At 35.5% G+C, this 17,665-nt stretch overlaps 1 long non-coding RNA gene across 1 annotated transcript in view; it reads right to left on the bottom strand.

The window, feature by feature from the left end:
• The window catches only part of LOC123553726 (uncharacterized), a 29,977-nt gene extending 12,608 nt beyond the window's left edge, over positions 1-17,369 (bottom strand). The window contains exons 1-4 of the long non-coding RNA XR_008371904.1: positions 17,232-17,369; positions 14,036-14,149; positions 1,473-1,608; positions 298-580 (exon numbers count right to left, since the gene is read on the bottom strand). This is a non-coding gene — a long non-coding RNA (uncharacterized LOC123553726). The remainder of the gene's footprint in view (positions 1-297; positions 581-1,472; positions 1,609-14,035; positions 14,150-17,231) is intronic.
• Between the last annotated feature and the right edge of the window lie 296 nt (positions 17,370-17,665).

The raw sequence follows: 17,665 nt of genomic DNA, 5'->3' as shown, positions 1-17,665 counted from the left end.
TTGCATCTGAGGGTATAATAACCTAAAATTATTGACTTCTCAGTTTGACCTCATCTTTTGGTCTTGTTTGTGACATATCATCTAGTAACAATTGTCATTTGGCCTAAATTATTTCAAAGTCTTTGTCTCACAGTTATCAGTCATGCACAGAAAACCAAAATAGTGCATCAGTGCAAGAGATTACAGGGGGAGAATAATATTGAATTTGCATTGATCACTTACCTGAGGTATAATAATCAAGATATACATGCAGAATGATACATCACATCAATTACTGTTTAGACAAAGAACTCTCACCTTATTTTCAATATCCGTAACATAAAAGGCACTGGTGTAGATGACATTGCTGAAACAACTCTTGGTTCACTGAAACACACATGTCAAACAAGAGTTGCCTTCCCTGTCCCTTTTACAGAATATTATCTCACCAGGTCTTGGAACTACCTCCACACCATATGAAACATTACAGATAAAGGTATGACTTTTGTTTCACTGAAACTCCATGTCATACAAGAGTTGCTTTCCCTTTCCAAGTAACAGAATATTATCTCCCCTGGTCTTGGAACTACTTCCACACCATCTGAAACATTACAGATAAAGGTATGACATTGCTGAGATAACTCTTGGCTCATTGTAACTTTAAGTCATACTAGAGTTGCCTTCCTTGTCCAAATAATAGAATATTATCTCCCATGGTCTTGGAACTACCTCCACACCATATTAAACAAATGACCATGCAGAAGTGACTGTCACTCTGAATAAGAAGTTATCTTCAGGAAAGCGGTCATTACCAGAGTTGTTTAAGATACCCTATAAATGTTGAAACTGGAAGTACATGATGTCTACAGCACAAGTTTGACTGTATAGTTATTATAGTTAAATCAGTATACAAGAGATTGCCGTGACATCATGCATTAACATCTGATTATCTGGTGATGGGCATAACAAATGTTTTTACATCGTTTGTGTGTAGGATAAGAATTTTAAAATTTTAATAATTTTTTCGATCATTTATGGATATTCAAAATTCAAAAAGTTTTGATATACTTACAATGTTCATATTTTTGTACTTAAATATCTTTTTCAAATGGCTTACCGTTTTAAATGACATTATAATTTTAACAGCAGCGTAGTGATGTTTAAAACTTTTAGAAAAACACGGTAAGTTAAGCTTTAATAATTAATCCATTTTATTTTGAAATAATAATTAAACGTAATTAATAAATTTCTTGTTTAATAACCTTTCCATTGATCAAAAACATTATTGATATGATTTGTGTTTTAAGAAAGTTTAGGCCGTTAGAAAAACACCACTGTTTACAAAAAAAAACATGGACGTTCAGCAATTGCCCACCCAATCACTGTCTTATCAGTTCTATAAGTAGAAAATACAACAGATTTATATACAAACATGGATTTATATACAAGCACGATTTCTCCTATAAATCAGTACATAAATAACATGAAGTTACCTGTCTCCATAACATACTGAAATTCTCCAGATCTCAGATCATCTTTAGATGTGTGTGCAGCAAAGTCTGCAGTAAATGGTCTCTGTGCTTCTAGGTTCAGTATAACTGTTATCTTTCTTCACCTTTGTGTTTGACTCTGTCATTAGAAAGTTTCAGCAAAGATACAAATAAATTCAAAGCAGTAAAATTTTACAAATTTCCATTGTTGAAAATATATATAAGTATATGTATGATGGAAGATTTGTAATTCTTAACAGAGCAGATGTCAGTACATTTTATATATGTATTAAAATCATGTCAGACTCTGCAATCAATTCATCCACAATACCCCGATGTGTTCATCGCAATATGTGCTCTCCCATAAAATCTGTGATTTTTCAGATAAATAGAAACCTGTTCTGCCATAACATATAACCAGTCTGTTGTCTAGGGTCAAAGTCTCATACCTGTTCTATAATACAGAGAATGCAATACACAAGCGATTTTTAATGAATTGGGTATTAGGAATTTTGTTGCGTTTCAGTACACACATTGTATGAATTGGATTGGGTTTTCTGCAACTTTCATTGTGTAAATATGCAAATACATAGCTTATCTGGAGCTCTGGAAGTAAATATCTCAAAACAAATGAATATGTGTATGGAATAATACACTATCAAAGTCTACATCATTGGCTCAAGCCTTAAAAGAATCAGATACAATGCATAAGTATTTTAAAATTTATAAGTCTTCCAAGTTCTGGATGAGTAGATCAAATGATCAGCGATCAATTTCAAACAAAGAATATGTTCCTAGCCAAAATGTACTGTGATGCCAAGTTGCTTTAGTATGTGTACATACCTTTAATAACTTCAGACCAAAAATAGGAGAAAAACATGTGATAAAAATTGAACAAGTCTGTTGCTCAGCCTGTTTGTACACTTTAAGGACAAAGATAGTAAGGGCAATTGAACTACATGCATGTGTTTGTGTAATACAACCGGACATAAATTTTGTAAAATACATGCTTTAAAGTTATTTAGGGTTCAAGCCTATGACATTTGCACATTCACTAATCCAAAAAGTTATTTAGTGGACCGTGGCATAAATTATTTTAATGCTTGTTCCTACTGTTTCCCTCCCATTACTTGTAGATTAATTACTGTTGACACAAATTTTGATTAGAAAGAATGGGTATTTTGCTTAAGGGAACAGGGAGGGTTACGCATATGGGGAACTTAATTAGGGCAAAAAATCCTATACAGCTACAAACTCTCAATCCAAGAAAACTAATAAAGGTTAACTTTTTTTTATCATTTTCAAATAGAGTTGAAATACAAGAATAATATTTTACTGTTATTGGTAAAAGTTTTTTTAATTTATTTAAGGAGATATCATCGACTATTTATAAACAAAAGAGGACCATGATGTTCCTTAATCGCCTCACTGCCCCACAAGACCCGTTTTGAACTGAGTATAACTTCGCTTTTTCTATTATTTGAATAGTGAATAGTTTTTTGGAGTCATGTGAACCCTTTTAAACTTGACCTAGATATCATGAAGATAAAAATTTGACCAATTTTTATGGAGATCCATTCGACAAAATATGGCCTCTAGAGAGAGAGGTCCACAAGCTTTTCTATTATCTGGACCTAATGCCCTCGTTTTTGAAGGCATTAAATGACACCTCGCGTTTGACCTGCACCTGATATATTCAAGATGAACATTCTCACACCAACTTCTGAAGTCTCATGAAAATATGCCTCTAGTGAGGTCGCACGGTTTTCCTATTTTTATACCTACTGACCTAGTTTTTGACGCACGTGACCACTTTCGAACTCTACATAGATATCATCAAGGTAAAACATTCAGACCAATTTTCAGAAGATCCATTGAAAAATATGGCTCTAGAAGGTCAAAGTTTTTTTATTTATAGACTATGACCTAGTTTAGACCGCAGTTCACCCATTTTCGAACTGACCTAGATATCTCCAAGATGAACATTCAGGAGGAGGGGGGGGGGAAACCTACTTTCATACACATCCCATGAACATATGGCCTCTAGGAGAGGGCACAAGGTTTTTTATTATTGGACCTACTGACCTTGTTATGATTGGCATGTGACCAGTTTCAAACTGACCTTGATATCCTCAAAGGATGAACCATTTCTCACCAATTTTCATGAAGATCTCCATGATAATATGGCCTCTGGAGAGGTCTCAAGGTTTTCCTTTTTTTATACCTTACAGCCTAGTTTTTGACTGCACCGTGACCCAGTTTCAAACCTGAAAAAAACCCTTAGATATCATTAAGTGAAACTTTCAGGACCAATTTCTACACGATCCATGAAAAATATGCTCTAGACAGGTCACAAAGTTATTATTTTATTATCTGAACCTACTGACCTTGTTGTTTTGGACCGCAACGTGACCCAGTTCGAATTTGTTAGATATCATCAAAGATAAACATTCTGGACCCATTTCCATAAAGATCCCATGAAAAAAATGTGACCTCTAGAGTGGTCACAAGCAAAAGTTTACGCACGCACCCATGGACGGATGGATGACGGACGCTGCGTGATCACAAAAGCTCACCTTGTCACTTTGTGACATGTGAGCTAAAAAGAAAACTGAACATGGTAAAGCATTTATTGTTATGGCCTGCATAATCATATGTATGTCTTTCCTAATCTACCAAAGTTGAATTTTGAAACAAACAACAACAGAAACTATAAATTACTCATTGAATTTACAAGTGAATGGGCCATCAATGGATGGTAGCTGGTGAAATTGCATTGAAAGCTGACAGACAATAACTAGAGCTATCACTAAAGGTGATGAATGTACCCCCCGCATGCACTGACAGTACATTGCAATTTGACGCACACAAGATTGCATAATTATGTGGACTGTATGTATACAGAATGTATGTATACAGTATAGTAACAAAAAACAAAGTCCCATAACTATGCTGACTATTTATCTAAAAGAATGTAACATGCACCATGCACATCTAGGGTTGGTTACTGATCACTTGTGTGAGTTTCATTACATTGTGTCAAGGGATGAGGAGATTGGTGCGCCACCAAGATTGTGTTATGTATATATTATAGTAACAAAAAAAAAATCAAAAGTCCCATAACTCTGCAAATTTTTTGTCTGAAAGAACCTAACTTGGCCCATGCACAACTACTGTTGGTACTGATCACTTGTGTGGTGAAGTTTTCGGTAAATTGTGTCAAGGGGATGAGGAGGAGATGGTGCGCACAAGATTGTGTATTGTATATAGTATAGTATAAAAAAACAAAGTCCATAACTCTGCAAATTTTTTTCCTAAAAAGAACCTACATGCCCCATGCTCAACTACTGTTGGTACTGATACTTGTGTGACGTTTCATTAAATTGTGTCACGGGGATGAGGAGAGAGATGGTGCGCACAAGATTGTGTCAATGTATTATAGTATAGTTAACAAAAAAAACAAAAGTCCATAACTCTGCAAATTTTTTTTCTAAAAGAAACCTAACATGCCCCATGCACAACTTACTGTTGTACTGATCACTTGGTGTGAGTTTCATTAAATTCTGTCAAGGGATAAGGGAGAGATGGTTGCGCACAAGATTGCGTCTACGGACAGACGGGACAGACAGACAGACAACCTGAAACCAGTATACCCCCCCCTTACAACTTTGTTGTCCAGGGGGGGGGGGGGGTACAATAAAAAAAAAATAATTATATAGACCATGGGTACGTTAAGTACTGGTGAGGTGACTGCGGTATTTTCCATGTACTGTATATGATGACTTCTGTTAAAAACTACATGAGAGTAACAGCTTTCTTATTCTTATGTTGTGTGATAAAATCTTAGTAGAAATAAATTTGATACAAACTAAGTCCACATATTAGTTCTATACACTAAGCATAATAAAAATAACCTAGGACTCTGTTCGTTAGAAATATGGTAAAATTGCCAGATTTTCTTACATCATATCCACCTGCTATTCCTTCAGCTTGTTTACATCTATATTACAATGTAGGGTATGCCAGTAAACAGAACTTAAAGATATATCGGAATCAAGTTTTGAGTGGCTGTCATGTATTTTTGGGGCATGTTGTCATTAAACCTTCATTATTTAAGGATCTTTGCTTCTTTTATGTATTTTCAAGCCTTTTTGGTATGTTTTGGTTGTGCTTGTTGATTCTTGAGACAAGGCTTTTTATTTTTTTCTTCAAATCGCTCCTCGCCCACTCCAAAAACAGATCACCCACTCCAAAAACAGAAGAAATCCAAAAAAATTTTTTTTTCTTTTTCTCGCTTGTTCACTCCATATTTTTCGGGTCAAAATCCCATGACCAAGAAAGTAATTTGGTGTGGCCTTACATTCAATATAATCTTATGTGACCTACTAAAATAATTTGATGCTACTTTTAATTTCCCTACATCAAATAAAACAGCCATACCACTTACTTTGTCATACTCAACACTTAACACCAATTTTTTTTTTTGCTACTGTGAATACAGGCATCCCTTCATCTGGATCAATTCGTCTAATGCTGACAAATTTAAATTACAATCATATTTCCATTGCAGTATAATTTTTGTGGTCACTATCTGTATTGAACAAAATCAAATAGGTCACAAAAGTGATTTGTCTGCACTGGTTGTGGGAAATAGGGAATGTGGTTGAACAGGGTAGGGTGTGGGGTGATTTTTCTTACATTCCTTTAACTGCAGTAACATGTTCAGGGTGGATGGGGAAAGTGAGCCGCGTAAGCATTTTCATGGCTTAGAGTAATTTTTTAAACTTTTTTAGATTTTTCCAGTTTAAAACTGCCCATTTCATTAGATTAAGCAAATGTATACAACACAGGGTACAAAAATGTTAAAAAAATAATATAATTTTGCAGTATGAATGCTAGTGGACGTTACGTGGAAGTACATGACGTCGTTTAAAAGCGTTAAACGTCTAGATTATGTTCTTCGACGTTATGTATATCTTTTTATTCAATTAAGTTCCATACAACATCATTTTGTCAAACTAAAAATCTGTAAACCTTTTGACTTTATTTAATTTGTTGATCTAATGCCTCATGCATAACGACATAAAAATAACACATGTTTACTTAATTCGTATTTATAAACGGTCATTTATAAAACTAAATAAACTGTCGAAAACTTACGACTCTCTTGTGCAGGGCATAACCATCCTGAAATGGTCGTCTGAATAGAGGAAGCACGTGTTCGGTACAGGTAACGCACACGGTTCAGCGAAAGGCCGGGACGAGGAATATCTGAGACGGGACGTCATCTAATGGCCATCTAAAACAGGTGCGGTTTTGCGGCATATAACGAGCGCACGTCGTTTTGTCAACCAGCTGACTGACTCATGTACACAAACTGGTCTCCAGAACTAAAACGAAGAAGGGAATATTTTGCGACATTTGGCACTTTCTTAAATCTATCACCAATGAAAGTTTTCCTTGCCTCCAAACCCATCCACTTACTCCGTCATAGGTACAGCTGGTTATAAGGGAACTGTTGCTAACGGAATTCAGCTATATGTTGTAAGGGTGTCACAAGCCTTTCATTCGGTACAGGGTTTAATGTTCCAAATACTGCATCGATCAACCCTTAAAGAAACAAGAGCTGTGCGGCTGTCAGCGCGCTCGACTATTGAAGAATTGAATTTGGAAGAAATGGGGTCAAATATTTCCATAGTTTTTCAGCTAACAAAACAAAAAGAGGACCCTTGATGGTCCTGAATCGCTCACCTATCTCCCATCATGACCAGGTTGAACTGAGTATGACGTATTATTTCTATTATTTGACAATGTGACTAGTTTTTGAGCAATGTGACCTAGATATCATCAGATAAAAAATTCTAACCTATTTTCTGAAGAGATCATTGAAAATATGGGCCTCTAGAGAGGTCACAAGGTTTTTCTATTATTGGACCTAATGGCCTAGTTTTTGAAGGCACGTGACCCCCTTATATACTTGATCTAGATATCATCCAGTGTAACATTTCACCAATTTGTCATGAAATCTCGTGAAAAATATGGCCTCTAAGAGAGGTCACAGTTTTTTCTATTTTCGACCTACTGACTAGTTTTTGCCCGACATGCCCCAGTTACAAATCTGACCTAGATATCATTTTCCAAGGGCTGAACATTCTCACCAATTTTCATGAAGATCCGATGAGAATATGGCTCTAGAGAGGTCACAAGGTTGTTTATTTTTAGACCTACTGACTAGGTTATTGAACCCCCGTGACCCAGTTCGAATTGACTTTAGATATCCCAAGGTAAACATTCTGACATAATCATGAAGATCTCATGAAAAAATTGGCCTCTAGAGAGGTTCACAAGGTTTTTCGATTTTTAGATCTAATGACCTAGTTTGTAACCCCACGTGACCCAGTTTCGAACTTGCCTAGCTATCTTAAGGGTAAAACACTCTGAGCAATTTTCTTGAGATCCATTGAAAAATATCGCCTCTAAGACGTCACAAGGTTTTCCTATTTTTAGACTACTTGACCTAGTTTTTGACCGCACGTGACCAGTTTAGAAACTTGACCTAGATATCATCAAGGTTGAACATTCTGACCTATTTTCAGGAAAGATCCATTGATAAATATGGCCTCTAGAGAGGTCACAAGGGTTTTTCTATTTTTAGACTACTGGACCTAGTATTGACCCACATGACCAGTTTCGAATTGACTAGATATCATCAAGGGACATTCTGACCAATATTTCATGAGATCAATGAGAAATATGGCCTCAAAGAGAGGTCACAAGGTTTTTTCTATTTTTTAGACCTAATGTCCTAGTATTTGACACACGGGAACCGGTTTCTAACTTGACCTAGATCTCATCAAAGTAGGACATTTGAACAATATTCATGAAGAGCTCATGAAAATTTGGCCTCTAGAGAGAGGTCACAAGGTTTTTTTCTATTTTTAGACCTACTGACCTAGTTTTTATTAAAACCCACTTGACCCAGTTTCGTAATTGACCTAGATATCCTCAAGGGGAAAACATTCTGCCAAGTTCATGAAGATTCTTTTGAAAATATATGGCCTCTAGAGAGGTCACAAGGTTGTTCTATTTTTAGAACCTACTGACTAGTTTTGATGGCACGTGACCAGTTTCAATTAACCTAGATATCATCAAGATGAACATTTGACCTACTATTATAAAGATCCATGAAAATGAGACCTCTCTAGAGTGGCACAAGCAATGAAGTTTACGGATGCACGGGACGGACGCACGGACGGACGACGGACAAGCGCGATCACAAGAAGCTCACCTTGTCATTTGTGAAGGTGAGCTAGAAAATGGATATTAAACAAAACTGTTCTGTATTTTGTGGATTTTGATTATAGTCTTGCACTAATGGCCAATGTGTGACCATGATGCAAATATGTTAAGTATAGTCTGGCAAAAACATGGACTTATACGAAAAATTTAAAACTAATTTCCAAAGTCAAAAAGGGCATAATTCAGTCAAAATAGTTGACAGAGTTATGTACTCTTGCCTACGATGGAAATCATCGTTGATAATAAACTAGTGTTACAAGTTTCAAAGCCACAGTTCCTAATAGTTTTGACAAACGCTGGACTTGTTAAAAAAATGAAAAATTCAAAGTCCAAAAAGGGCCATAATTCAGTCAAAATAGTTGTCCGAGTTATGTACTCTCTGCCTACAGATGGAAATCATAATGATAAACAAGTGTTTAAAGTTTTAAAAGCCAAATGTCAAATAGTTTGAACAAAACATGGACATTATATAAAACAAACCCAATTTCCAAGTTCATAAAGGGCCTTAATTCAGCCAAAAAAAGAAGAGAGAGTTACGTTAATCTTGCCTATTGATTGAGTACTATTATATTGAACAAGATATAAATGTTTTCAAAGCCATATGTCAAACACTTTACACAAAAAATAAACTGGTACGAAAAAAATTAACAAGGATTTCTAAGTCAAAAGGGGCCATAATTCAGACAATATGCTTGAGGGAGTTATGTACTCTTGCCTACAACTGGACATTGTGATGGTACACAAGTGGTTGAAAGTTCAAAGACTTATCTCAAAGACTTTGTCAAAATGTGGATGGTACGTCAAATTACCAAGATTTTCTAAGTCAAAAAGGGGCCATAATTCAACCAAAATGCTTGATGGTTATGTACTCTTGCCTACAACGGACATGGTGATGGTTAACAATTGTTGAAAGTTTCAAAGCTTTTTCTCAAAGACTTTGTCAAATATCAACTGGTAATACGAAAAACTTACCAAGATTCTAAGTCAAAAGGGGCCTTAATTCAGTCAAAATGTTGACAGAGTATGTCCTCTTGCCTTTAACTGGGACCTGGTTGATGGTAAATAAGTGTTGAAAGTTTCAAAGCTTTTATCTCAAAAGACTTTGTCAAAATGTGGACTGCGTACGAAAAACTTAACCAGGGTGTGACGCCGACGCCGACGCCGAGGTGAGTAGATAGCTCTACTTATTCTTCGAATAGTCGAGGAAAATAAATAGCATTTTGAACAACATACAGAAGCAACCCAGCTTTGGTGTTCAAGACCGACATTGGAAGGTATATATAATGAATTTCGGAATTGATTCGTGACGTTAACGATAAACGTGTCCTTTATTGTTTATTCAAATATGTCTAGGTCACGGCTCCACCTGCTTAGCATCGTTCTGATTATTGAATATATAACCTGGGCTAACATCCCTTACGCATTTGAACTCTTGACCCCGTTTACCGACTATATCTAACCGAATGCTTTGATTATTTCATTAATAATTCAAAAATCTTTTTAAAAAAGGGTCAGCTGCTAATTACTATGATTTAATCAGTTCCACATACCATAACTAAATTCGCCAACATCGTTTTCGATACTGTTACAACTCTGTCTTTAATCTAAAAACTAAAGGCTTACCGTGTGTGTCCAGGAAGTTGATATGTACGTTGATTTTCTGGGTGACGCTTGCGTCATATTTCTCCAAGACAGGTAACAAGGACGTAACGGTTCTAGTTTGACTGTAAAAAGGATAGCCATAGCGAAATTAAATACAAGTTTTGAATTAAATAGTTAATACATATTTTATTCTCTGTTTGTTACTATTTGAAGATCAAACAAAAGACACTACGATAATAACCTATAATTATAGCACTACTTGCGTATATAGGTAAAAAAGAAGGCTTACAACAAGTTTTTCAATAAAATGTTTTTGAATAAAACCGGGACAATCAAAGGAACCACTACCAAAGCAGTTGTCTGCATGCAAGCTACACTCTTTCACCCAAACTGTAGTTGGCAAATGCATTGTTTACTAGATATTACAGGTAGGTCATTGTACAATGGCATCACGGTCCAGAAATATTATAAGCATAATCAAGGCACTTCAAAGGGCTAATTAGGAATAAGTACACGCAATAGAATCCCACAGCTTAAATTGTAACGCCACGACTCGTTGTAACTACGTAACTCTCATACTTAGCTGACCTGAGAATTTTGAGAACAAGCCCTAGTGATACAAATAAGTCAAATGTATGCATTCAGTCTCTAATTTTGAGCTAATGGACGTCATGAAGTTAGTATATACGCCATCCTTTTAAATGTAATTGTAGAAGTCTCTGATCAAAACGGCAAATGTTTAAATAACAAATATTTTATAATGCACATTATATCTAGAATGTTTTTACGTTTTTATGATAATATGTAAACTCGTCGGCAAATTATTAGGATAGAATTTTCAAATACATTCAAAATTTTCAGCTAATCAGCAGTAACTTCACAGAGTAGGCTCGGATGTTTCCTCTATGTAATATACTTAGACCTATCAGCAAAAATAGTTATCTCATTACGAAGTTACCGCTCATTGTTCGCCATCAAGCAAGTTAGATTTCTTTATTACTGTGTTAAACGTATTTAAAGACCCTTAATCCAATTCTTTGAACGCATTCTACACCCCCCCCCATTCAACATGTAAAGCATTTCGGCTAGATTTAAATAAACATGTACTGTAAATTGGAAAAATTCGACGCTGCCAATATTTTGCGAATTTGCTCGAATATAATTGCATCATTATCAATTTAATTAATTCGCGAGCCGACGTTCTTGAAGCACACTTGTTTTAAAAATGTCACTGTTTAAATGAATTCACGTATATAAAAAATTGAAAATCTCGCGAATAGTGTCCAATTTACCGTACACTGAATATATACTGCTAAGATAAGTAAGAAATACATATTGTCTCATTTTCATCAATAAGAAGTTGTACTGTTTGTCTCCATCACTCTGTATCCAAATAGATCTGGATTATTTCTGGGTTGAATAAAGTATGTCGGGGCCTTTCATTTCTCTGTGTGGTGGTTAATTTGGAACTTATTAGGGAAATCGAACGTGTAAGTGTACGTCGTTGCATGGAAACGTTGTCTCCACTTCTTTCGTCTTGTCGCTTATCTCTCAAAACATGTTTGTTGATCTTTCAACCCACAACCGGTATATTTCTCTTTCTTTCCTGCCTTGTAATACATGATTATGATATTTTCTGTGGCAGACAGTTTTTCATATTCTGTTCTTGCTAGCTGTATATCTTGGCGAAATTCCTCACAAGTTTTGCATACGACAATCTTTGGCGCAGCTATTTTAATGTGAGGAACGCATCTTTTCATAGATCTTTAAAAGTAGACAGGTCAACATATTGCTTTTCAATTTGATCTGATACTGTAACATATTCTTGATGAATGGGACCTGCTTAGAAAAATGCCGGAAGGTCGACTGGTGCTTTTTCTCCCCGGCACATGGAGCTGCCTGTCCTCGTGAAAGCCTTCCTCTCCTAGCATAATTCAGGAGAAAAAACTTGCACTGATCTTTAATGGTTTCATGCGAAACGCGTTAGGTGGGTTTCTACCAAATTTCCCATGACTCGAGGTTTGAACGCCTTTTTCTTTCATATGTTACTTCTTGAACCTGTCCCATAAACCTATGTCATAAATTAACAAGAAAAAGCCATCTTGACATATCTTGAATACCATTAAAGATGTATTCATAGCGTACACGTGTCTTTCACCACTTCGCATCTCTGGTTCATTTCCAAATTTTTTTTAATGTTCATAATTAGCAGAGCTCCTTTTCTGTTTTGTCAATTTACCTCAAATTATGATATGTTTGATCTAAATTTCTTTCGACTGAAAACTGCAGAAACAGTTTAGAACACCACAACCTTGTCATAAACACTGTCCAGTTTTATCTAAGTCAAACTGTGGATCATCTTTCAGAATCTACTTGTTATGTCTCAGACTCGTGATGAGTACCTGCTAACGTGGGTGTTCAATGTTATCTGTGGTCTCCTATTTCATCTTCACTGTCCTAATGTGTATCTTAGCACGCAAAAAATGAGATGAGTACTGTTTTGGAGAAGGTTCAGTTAACCAAAGACCCAAACAATGTATCTAATTCCTGAAAATAAAAAATAAAAAATGTCATTCTATTTAAACTTAGAGTATGTTAATACAGTGTGTTCATAACGATTTTATCAGGCAATAAGAGACGGGTATTGTTAACACATTGTATTTGCATTTATATTCATGTATTGATTATAGTTTATTTCTTTACATTTAAAAATTTTTAAAAAGATGGAAAAATAAAAAAAAACACGGTCACACAAAAAATGCTCTCCAAAAAAAATAAAAAATGGCATTATACAATTCGGTCTTCCGTACCCTGGCTCTCAAGTCAAGGCGTACCTCTCGACCATTGACCTTAGGTCAATTTAGTCACTACTTTATATAAACTAGATCTACAGCTTCCTTTACAAAAATGCACTAATGCTCTCAAATTGTCGGATACAATTGTGCGATTTAAAGCTTTAAATATTCCTAAATAAAATCGATGGAATCTTGAATAATAAGAATATCACCAAAATACTAATATTACTTGGTCGGTGAATAATTACAACATTACGTCAAAGCTGCCTTCAGCGAAAATTCTGCGTATCCGGTCGTTAATAAGGTATCATATAATGCTGATGATTATTATATACCCTTATTTATGATGTTACAGGGACTATCAGACAAAGTTACCTACTATATGCAAACCAAAAAGTATGTTAAAAATCCCACGGTGTAATTTCCATTACTGCAAGCAAGCTGCAATGTCAATGATCAACACAAACTGCCTCGGAAATGTTAACTTATTTCTACAATTTGGCAGCCCGGCGAGATTGTGCCTTCAGGCATTCATCTAATATTAAAATGTGTTCATGATTTATGAAAAGAAAATATAGAACTCGTACTCACATCAAATGTGTCCATTTCTTTGTTTATTTTTCCGTGTTAAATTTAAGGACGGCCATTTTATTTTCATCAGCTAGACTTTGGTCGTCACTTTTCTCGCTTTACGTCATAAATACCATAAGACATGAAATTCTTGACGCGGGCTCAAGTGTTACGGCCAGGTATATTCTTATATATTTGCCAGTATAATAATTATGAATTTTCATAAAAAGTTAATTATAATATTGTATAACATTTTCTGTCTGTGTAACAGAAATGTAAATAGAAGTACTGTGTATTTACTGAGAGTACCAACTGCTGTTTTTGGAGACCTTGTTCTCTGAAATTTCTTCTGTTTCCTTGGTATTCTGCACACATGCATCTTTGTAGCAATTTTCAGTGATGTTGTAATAAATCCTGAAATCAGTTTCTTTCATTGAATAGGGAACACATTTTGCTGTTTCAACGCTTGCAAAATTTTTGTGAGCGAGTTCAAAGAAAATAATTGTGTAAATATGTTTGACCTCTTGATTTCACGTAAACAAATAGTCTGACCACTTTTCTTTAAGATTGGACCAAAAATGTGGTCTCTTAAGTGTAAACAAGTATTTTCATTGATTTGACTTAGTGACCTCATTTTTGACCCCAGATTACTCATATTCAAACCTGACCTAGATACCATCAAGGCAGCCATTCTGAATAAATTTTGAATATTCGGTGTAAAACGCAACCACTATTGCGTACTAAAGATTTTTCTTTGATTTAACCGGGTGACCTAGTTTTTGACCCCAGATGGCCCATATTCGAACTTGACCTAGATTTCATCCAGACAAACATATAAATCAAATTTCCTATAAAATGCAGTTCCTGTTGCATAGACAATGTTTTTCTTCGATAAGACCTAGTGATAAAGTTTTTGACCCCAGATGACCCATGTTCGTACATATCTTAGGTTTCATCAAGGCAACCATTCTGACTTAATTTCATGAAGATCCTTTTTTCGCATACACAAGACCTAGTGACCTAGTTTTTGACCCCAGATAACCCATTTTCGAGCTTTGACTGAATGTCATCAAGGTATCATTCTGACAAAATTTCAAGAAGATCAGTTGAAAAATACAGCTTCTATCCCATACACAAGGATTTCTTTGATTGACTAGTGACCTAGTTTTTGACCCCAGATGACCCATTTTCAACTTGCCTAATTTCATAAGGATATCATTTGACCAAAATTTCTAAGTTCAGTTGACAAGAGGGCAAGATGGCTCTACGGTCCCTCACCTGAAAAACACACCATAACAGTGAAACATGTTTTGACCTAGTGATTTCATGGAAACAAATATTCTGGCCAAATTTCATTAGGATTGGACCAAAAATGTGGTAAGAAGTATTTTCTTTAATATGACCTAGTGACTTAGTTTTAGACCCAAGATGACCCATATTCTAACTTGACCCAGATTTCATCAAGGCAATCATTCTGGCTAAATTTTATGAATATCCAGTTGTAAAATGCAGCCCTTACGGCAGTAAAACAAGGGTTTTTCTTTAATTTGACAGCGGTTGACTGTTTTAGACCCAAAATGGGGACCCATATTCAAACCAACTAGATTTCATCCAGACAAACATTCTGATCAAATTTCGCATGCACAAGACCTAATGACCTAGTTTTTGACCCCAGATAACCAATTTTCGAACTTGGACTGAATGTCATTAAGGTATCATTCTGACAAAATTTCAAGAAGATCAGTTGAAAACTACAGCTTCTATCCCATACACAACGATTTTCTTTGATTTGACCTAGTGACCTAGTTTTTGACCCCAGATGACCCATTTTCAAACTTGGCCTAGATTTCAAGGTTATAATTCTGACCAAATTTCATAAGATCAGTTGAACAAGAGGGCCAAGATGGCTCTAGGTCCCTCACCTGAAAAACACACCATAACAGTGTAAACATGTTTGACCTAGTGATTTCATGAAAACAAATATTCTGGCCAATTTTCATTAGGATTGGACCAAAAATGTGGTAAGAAGTATTTTCTTTGATATGACCTAGTGACTTAGTTTTAGATCCAAGATGACCTATATTCAAGCTTGACTAGATTTTTTCTCAAGGCAACATTGACAGATTTTATGAGGATCAGTTGAAAAATACAACTTAACGCATACGCAGGTTTTCTTGATTTGACTTAGTGACCTACTCTTCAAAACCAGATGACCCTATTCGACTTGACCTAGATTTTATCAAGACAATCATTCTGAAGTTTCATGAAGATCAATTGAAAAATACAGCTTCTGTTGCATACACAAGGTTTTTCTTTAGCACAGATATAACTCATTCTTTTGACAAAATATTCATGTTTTTGTTTCATCTTTCACGTCTCACATTTTCAATAACTTATCACTATGAATGCCTGCATTAAGGTTCTACTTCACCTTTCATAAACATAGTTATTCTATTATAACAATTTACCTAATTTGTGCTGATAGGAACTTAAGGATTTAAGGACTACATTGCTTTATTTGCTATTTTTGATATTTGTGAAAATAAAAACTCGGGTTATATGAAGTCTTATATGTTAGTGATGTATCACACATACTGTATCTAACAGATTTCAAAATCATCAAGAGCTCGTAGAACACGAAATGCCCCCCTTGATGCATTCAGTAATTGCACAAGGAACAGAAATTATTTGGTCACTGTACACTAAAGCTCTACTGTTCTGAGTCAATGTGACACTGACCTTTGACCTATTGATGCCAAAATCAACTGGGATCATCTGCTGGTCATGGGCAACCTCCCTATTAAGTATCATGATCCTAGTCCTGAGCGTTCTTGAGATACATGTATCATCTTGAAACTGTTTAATTGTTTCTGGTCACTGTAACCTTGACCTTTGACCTACTTACCTCAAAATCTACAGGGGTCATCTGCTGATCATGGACCAACCTCCCTATTAAGTTCCTAATCCTTAGACCCAGCGTTTTCCAAGTATCGCTGGAAATAGGTTGCAACCTATCAGGGTCACTGTGACCTTGACTTTTGACCTACTGACCTTAAAATCAACAGAGGTCATCTGCTGGTCATGATTTACATCCTATCAACTTTCATGATCCTAGGCCCAAGTGTTTTTGAATTATCATCGGGAAACAGATTGGTCTACATTCCGACTGACAGACCAACTGACATGTGCAAAACAATATACCCCTCCTTCTTCGAAGAGGGCATAAATATAGCAAGCATTTAACCTTGGAAAAATATTTGACTTCTGTCTGTTATGTCTCTCTATGCTTGCGGGCAGCTCTGCACAGAGTTGAGGCTCTAGTTGCTTGTATGCTCACTGATCTTAGAAATTTTGGTTTCATTTTTTTTTTTTTTATTGGAATACTCTGTCCAAATAATATAAAAAAGTTAATGGCTAACCTTAGCTTATGTTTTCTTATTGTAAGCTACAAACAAAATAACAAGTTTTGAAATAAATAAAACCATTCAAATCTTACCAGGTTTGAAAAGGAAATCCACCACAGATAGGGTGAACAGAATGGCCAGTATTCCAGTAGACTGGTACGGTTGTCCTGGTAGTGTCTCTAACCAGTATTCCTTAAAGTCAGTGCAGTCTGGCAACAATATGACATCACTCACTGTGAAACAGAACAAAATTTTAATACCAACTGTGTATTATAACAACACTTAAATATTTCAACTGTGACATGTTTTTAAAACAAATCTGACAGTAAATTTCTTTTATAGAAAACAAATATTGAAATACAGATGAATTCTGTTATAAATACCCTGAAAGTTTGTGTTTTTCAATTCAAAAACAAGAGCTCGTAGAACATGAAATGCCCCCCTTGATGCATTCAGTAACTGCACAAGGAACAGAAATTATTTGGTCACTGTACACAAAAGTTCCACTGCTCTGAGTCAATGTTAC

The sequence above is a fragment of the Mercenaria mercenaria genome, chromosome 7 (assembly GCF_021730395.1).
Source record: "Mercenaria mercenaria strain notata chromosome 7, MADL_Memer_1, whole genome shotgun sequence".
Taxonomy (NCBI): domain Eukaryota; kingdom Metazoa; phylum Mollusca; class Bivalvia; order Venerida; family Veneridae; genus Mercenaria; species Mercenaria mercenaria.
The sequence above is the reverse complement of the archived record's forward strand: the minus strand, read 5'-3'. Positions and strand labels throughout refer to the sequence as shown.